This window comes from Diospyros lotus, chromosome 6 (genome assembly GCF_014633365.1).
Source record: "Diospyros lotus cultivar Yz01 chromosome 6, ASM1463336v1, whole genome shotgun sequence".
Lineage (NCBI taxonomy): Eukaryota > Viridiplantae > Streptophyta > Magnoliopsida > Ericales > Ebenaceae > Diospyros > Diospyros lotus.
The window spans coordinates 44,105,816-44,112,722 of NC_068343.1; the positions used below are offsets into that span (position 1 = coordinate 44,105,816).

General features: G+C 37.3%; 1 non-coding gene across 1 annotated transcript; it reads right to left on the reverse strand.

The window, feature by feature from the left end:
* Nucleotides 1–876: 876 nt before the first annotated feature.
* On the reverse strand, nucleotides 877–983 carry LOC127805360 (small nucleolar RNA R71). The gene has a single exon (XR_008024097.1). It is a non-coding gene; the product is annotated as a small nucleolar RNA R71 (small nucleolar RNA).
* Between the last annotated feature and the right edge of the window lie 5,924 nt (nucleotides 984–6,907).

Consider the following 6,907-nt stretch of genomic DNA (forward strand, 5'->3'; position numbering starts at 1 on the left):
AATTGTTTTGTTTGCATCTTTCATTAGTAAACTAGTTTTCATTACAGTTGAAGTCTTTGTTAATGTGTGTGTTAGGTTAAGGTTAAATCAATTAGAGTAAACGTCAAAAGTTAGTCCCCGTGGGTACGACACTCTATTTATCACTGTATTACTTGTCACGATCTGTCCACTTCCAGGATAGAATTAGTCGGACAAGTTTTTGGCGCCGTTGCCGGGGACTAACTCTTTTGATTATTGTTTTGATTGATATTAGCTTTAACTGTTAAATTTTGTTTTCATTATTTTCTGGGCTAAGCTATTTCAATTTGTGTGTGTGTGCAGGGATTGAGATAGTGCATGAGCCGTTCAGAATGTTCGGATATTTGTGAGTTTGATCCTGAGATAGAAAGAACGTTCCATCAAAGGCGTCGTGAACAAAGAGTAAGGAGGGAAGAGCAACTGAGTAACATGGGTGACAACGTAAACCAACTTGTTCCAATGGCTCAGCCCGTTGAAGTTAATGAAAGAGACATTTTGATGGGAGATTTCATGATGCCCCCTCTGATTGAGAATCGGTCAAGTATAATTTATCCTCCCTACGGGCATGAGAACTTTCAGTTGAGGTCGGATGTGATCAATCTCTTTGCCAACAACATACCATTTTATGGAATGAGCGAGGAAAATCCACACTATCACTTGTCTCGGTTTCTGGAATATTGTGGGAATTTCAAGTATCAAGGAATTAATGAAGAGGCACTCAAGATGCGCCTTTTCCCTCACACTCTGAAGGATAGGGCTCGAGAGTGGTTAGACTCATTACCACCGGGTAGTATTACTACATGCACAGATTTGGTACAGAAGTTTACACTCAAATACTTCCCATCGGCCAAGATTACCAAACTTAAGCATGAGATTTCAACTTTTCAGCAAGCTGAGTTTGAAAATTTACATGAAGCATGGGAGAGTTTCAAGGAGCTATTGAGGAAGTGTCCTAGTCATGGTTTTCCACCACTAGCTCAAAATTACATTTTCTATGCTGGACTCACTCCTCACAACTGCTCTGCAGTTGATTCTATAGTAGGAGGATCAATCCGAAACAAATCAGCCGGGGAGCTTCATGACCTTTTCGAGATAATGAGTGAGCAATTGGTGATGTGGCCAGATAGAAACTCACATAAAAGAGTAGCAAGAGTGCATGAGGTGGATGTTAACATGTTGATGTTAGCCAAGATTGATACACTATCAAAGCAGATGGAAGCCTTAAACTTTTAATTTTATTATATTATTATAATTATATCAAATTTGAAGTGATTGGTTTGCTTGTTTTATATATAATTGAGCCGGTTGATTTCCAACGAGTTGGTTATGTTGACAATATCCTCATGTTTAACTTTAAATACTAGTTAATTAATTGGTATACATGAAGCAAAACACTTCATTCTCAACCTTGCTCTAAATTTTATTTTCTCAAGCAATAACTAACTGCATATCCCTTCTCCCATTCAAACTAGCTAGCTAGGATGGTGAATACAGCCTTCTCAAAGAGCGCCCAAGTCTTGTTGATGGCCGTTTTCATAGCAATCATGTTGCTCATCTCCTCTGATATGGCTACTGCTATACACGATGCAGTACCAATTCTTCAACTTGGTTTGTAGACAACTTCACAAAAAAGAAAAAGAAAAGAGAGAACACTTTATTCTTTTCTTTACCCAAAATGCTACTTTTTCTTAGTACTGAATTAAGAGACTCACTTCAAAATCTTTCTGCAAATTTCATGACTGCAGTTTTTGTTGGAAATATAATTTTTAATTTTTCTAAAGAGTAATGTAATCCTTATCATGATATTTTATTATTATTTTTTATTTGTTAATATAATTGTTCGAATACTAGTAAATGTAGTCTCTTGTTATCAAGACTAATTCTATCTGAACACATAAAATGATAAAGTGACAATTCTCAATAAAATATTTTTAAAATATTTATATATATTTTTACTTTGTTTTATATATATATTATATTTATTTTTGTAATTTAAAATTTAATTACTTTCAATAAAAGAGGGGTATATATTGAATAAGACTCTAATAATAGAATTTTTACATAATTTGTTTATGTAAATAGATTCTAATAAAAAATTAGAGTACAATACGTATAAAGCTCTATTAATAAAATTAAGTTTCTTTCATGAAGTCTTAGTTTTATTCATGAAGTCTTTTTGAGGTCTTTTTTTTTGCAGCATTAGATTTTTATTAACTTTAAACTTCTAATTTGATTTTACTACAAAGACATAAAATTTAGGGCCTTTTGTAGAGTTAGATTTTGATTAACCTTAGACTTCTAATTTTATTATACTATAGATACATAATATTTGAGGGGCCTAAAGTTATTGTTTTGATAGTTTTATGATCGAGTCGACCCTGATAGTTAATTCAGCTTTTTCATGTTAATCAATTAACCTTCTTAGACTCGCCTAGCATGAGTCGCACCCGCGGGTTGCGGGTCGCGCCCATGCCTAACCGCCCCACACGCGTGCGCGCAGGCCTGCCTGGCAGCACCGCAGCACGCGCGGACATGCCTGGCCTGGCCCTGTGCGCGCCCAGGCCGCCCCTGGCCATGCCCAACATGCGCGAGCCCCGCTTGATCGAGTCTTTCGACGTCCTGGTGCATCTGTATGCACCCCGAACCCTGTTTCGCCATTTTTCGTGTCATACACGATCTTTTTCCCTTTCACCAAAAACGTTTTGCAATCCAAAAAAATACAAATGCAATAATTGTTTAATTATTTCACAAATAACAACATAACCAAATCCGCACGTAAGGAATTGAAATATTTCGACGATGGCTTTGATACCACTGAAAGTTAAGCAAGATCGCTACGGGGCAAACAGCATAGTTCAAAATTTTGAACCTTACCCCGATCCCGGCAATTTGATCAACGTCAAAATCAAACAATCGCATACATAATAAAGTAAATATAACCTTTAGATTTTTGAGTCGTTTGTGGATTCGAGCCGTCCAAGCGTCCGGCCTCTAACTTGTGATACGCGGCGCGCGTCCGTTGGCGAGGAGAGCGGAATGGGAGTGCTAGCTCCTTCTCCTAACAAGACTTATGAATGAACGGGAAAATAATCGATTTTCAACTCTTGAAAACTAACAAAATAAAAGGCTTAATTTGGGCATCCCATAAAAGGCTATTTATAGAGAAGCAACCTTCTAGGGTTTCCCAAACCCTAATGGACATGGTTTGGGTTAGCCCATTAATCCTTGGTTTGGGTTAGCCCATTAATCATAGTCCAACTAGAAATTAAAGTGGCCCAAATCCATTTATAAAATATTTGGTTCAAATCTAATTCAAGCCCAAATATTTAATATTTAATATTTGGCCAAAATCTAATTTAGCCATAATATAATATTTATTATTTAATATTTGATCTAAATCTAATTTAGCCCAAATATTTAATTTAATTTAATATTTGGCCCAAATACTTTATTTAGCCAAAGTATTAAATTAAGCCCAAATTATTAAATTAGAAACTTCTTTCTAATTTAATCAATTGTTATTTTAGGAAACTCTTTTCTTTATAACGACCCCTCGTCATATCGACGTCATTACGTCTGTTTGTTCTTTCCCGTGAGAACCTACGACAGCACAAGTTCTTGCCGAAGTGTCCCACTTAACCATATGTCCGCTTTCCTGGTTTAAGCCAAGGACCGTGCCTATTGCGTATGACTCATTAGGCTCCCAAATATGTTAGCAATGTGTCGGTACGAACACATAAGACAAGATTGGCCTCTAGCAAGGCATCATGCCTACCCAATTATTCAGAAGGATTCATAATCTGCAAATAACCTTTCACGAGCATGGTTACCGTGTAATTCGATCCTCTCGTCAATGTATCCTATGTGATCTCAAGTTGGCAATGTGTTGCTTGATTATGATCACATAAGTCTTTCTTCGGTTATCCGGATACCTTCACTTAATAGAAAGTGAATCAATAACTCCTTATTGATCTCTTTCACCATGGCCATGGATTTAAAGTGAATATCCACCGAAGGCGCCTTAGATACATCATCCTCTATCAAGGGATAGATGAGTCCCATCTTGGTTATGCACCCATCTCCATAAGTCTCACGATATGCCCAACGATCGCCCTCGTGCAGCCTTTATCTGGGCCCATCGAAATGATGTCAAAGTATATCGGTCTTCTTATGAGATGATCGTGACAACCTTAGGTCCAAGGATTAGTTACACCCATTTCGTATGAGAATTCCATCAACATATAACCAAAATGGATTCTCATGGTGAGTCATGTCCAGTGACACGTTCTCCAACATTGGTCACCTATGTACTTGTCTAGGCATCCCCATACCTATGGGTGTGAGACCCCCATTGCTATCACATAGCAAAAACATAGCACATACAAGTCTTACCACAATTGTCAATGTCCATTCTTAACATTGTTACGACTTGGGACATTTAATGATGTCGAGAAACTGTGATGCATCATCTCACATCTTTATAGATTAATCACAGTATACATCATATGGACTTCTATCTAGTTTCATCCGATCATTACATTAATAACAAGAAACTAATAGAACGACTTCTTGTAGAATTAAATAACTCTTTATTCAATATGAAATATGATTACAAATGTCAGTGTACAATTTTCCCAATCTGATTGGGTCTAAAGCACCTACACTAACACTTCCAAGTACTGTTGAAGTTCAGTATTACGATATTCTCCTCCATTGTCACTACGCAGTACTTGAATCTGTGTATTGTATTGAGTACACACCATTTTGTGAAATTTTTGGAAAAGTAAATTAACCTCACCTTTGTATTTCAACAAACACAACCAGGTCATCCTATTACAGTCGTCAATAAAAGTCACAAACCAAGTTTCTCCACCTAAAGTAGAAACTTTGGATGGCCCCTAAACATCAGAATGTATAACCATGAAAGGAACTGGACTTACATTCAAAAGTAACGGAAATGAAGTTATATGGCTTTTTTCCATTTCACAAACATCACACTGAAAATGAGAAATATCAGTATTTGAAAATAACTTGGGAAGTAATTTTTTTAGGTAATTGAATGAGGCATGTCCCAAACGATGATGCCATAACCAGATCTCTGAGTTCCCTTTTTCTTGGCTAGTGTCCAAATTTAGAGCTTGTTGCAACTTTGTTGAAGTTGACGGCATCAAGTCCAGATAATACAATTTCCCTCTCTTAATACCACATCCAATCGTCTGCCTTGTTTGGATATCCTTAAACCCATAATGATCCGGCCAGAAAATTACAATGCAAGATAGGGTCGAGGTTATTTGAGAAACAAATAAAAGATTATAATCTAAAGATGGAATAACTAAAACGTGATCTAAGTGTAAAGTATAAGCGAGAGACATAAACCCTTCGCCAGTGACTGGGGTTGTTGTACCATTGGCAGTAAACACATATTGTTGTAAGGATGGGTTAATGGATGCGATTTGTCTAGAATCAAATGTTATATGATCTGTGGCACCAGAATCAATTATCCATGTACTATTAGAAACAGATGTAGAAATATTTAAAACCTTACCTCCTTGTTCTATTGCTGCTATCAAGGCTGAAGTTTTGTCAATTTTCCCGGAGTCTTCTTTTGGAGTTGTTCTTTCGATTCTTATCCCACCAGTCTGGATATCCTACCAACTCAAAACATTTGTTTTTTGTGTGGCCCGTTTTGTTTCATGAGTGCATTTGAGGGTGGACTTTTCGATTTATTGTTGTTTTTATTTAGCCTCGATCCTTGTTGGTTGGATCGATTACGAGCCATCATGACAGAAGCATCGGTGCTTTCAATATTACCCTTGAGAGTGATACGGCAAACATCTTCTCGATGGATCAAAGCAAAACACTCCTCTAGATCTGGAAGTTGTTCCCTACGTAAAATTTCTCAAGAAATTGTTTCAAAAATATTATCTAATCTAGCAAGAAATATATGTACCCTTTGTCGTTCAATGGAATTTTTGTATGCTGCAATATCATCAACATCCTTCATGACCACTTTATCATGATGGTCTAATTCACGAAAAATTTCTGTCAATTCTCCATAATACACAAAGAGTGTTCTTTCAATTTGCTTAGTAGTGAAAGCCCTTTTGTTTAATGAAAAAACTTGCAGTTCGTCGCTTCCATCATAGAAAACCTTTGCCAAGGTACTCCAAATTTCATGGGCAGTGGGTAAGCCAAGATAACGCTTCATAATTTCTGGGGTCATGGACATTAACAACCACCTCTTGACTTTCTAATTTTCTGCATACCATTTCTCATATCTAACATCTGATTCTGTGGGTGGTTTATCTTACCACGGATATAAGAGAGTTTCTCTCTTTCGGCAATATGCATTTCCATGAGTTGAGACCAAATATCATAATTGGACTCATTAAGGATGATTCCAGCATTGAAGGAGCCTTCAGTTTGAACAATCATGGGACCAATTTTCATCCCAGATAATTCAGAATTTTTTTCTGATGTTTTAGATGATTAAGGATTTTTTTCTGACATTTTTTTTCTCCTTTTTTTTTTTAACAATATAAGAGAAGTCTAAGACCTCAAACAGAGGCTATCGCTGGAATTTGCCAAGAAAATAGAGAGCAATGGAGTTCAATGGAGATTCACTTACAGAAAATGGAGTTCATTGGAGATTACTAGATATTTAAGATCATCGTTGGAGGTAATGGCAGTCACGACTGGTGAAGGCAGCAAGGAGGCTGACGGTGACGGCTATAGCAGGGCAGTGGTGGTGGTGGTTGGTGAAGATAGCAGTGAATGCTGTGGGCAGCGACTAAGGGTCAGTCGCAGGTTGAGCACGCGATGGTCGACGATGAGCTCTCCTGCCAGTTCCAGTAGCAGATCGATGGCGATGGTGGCCACCAATGGGGTA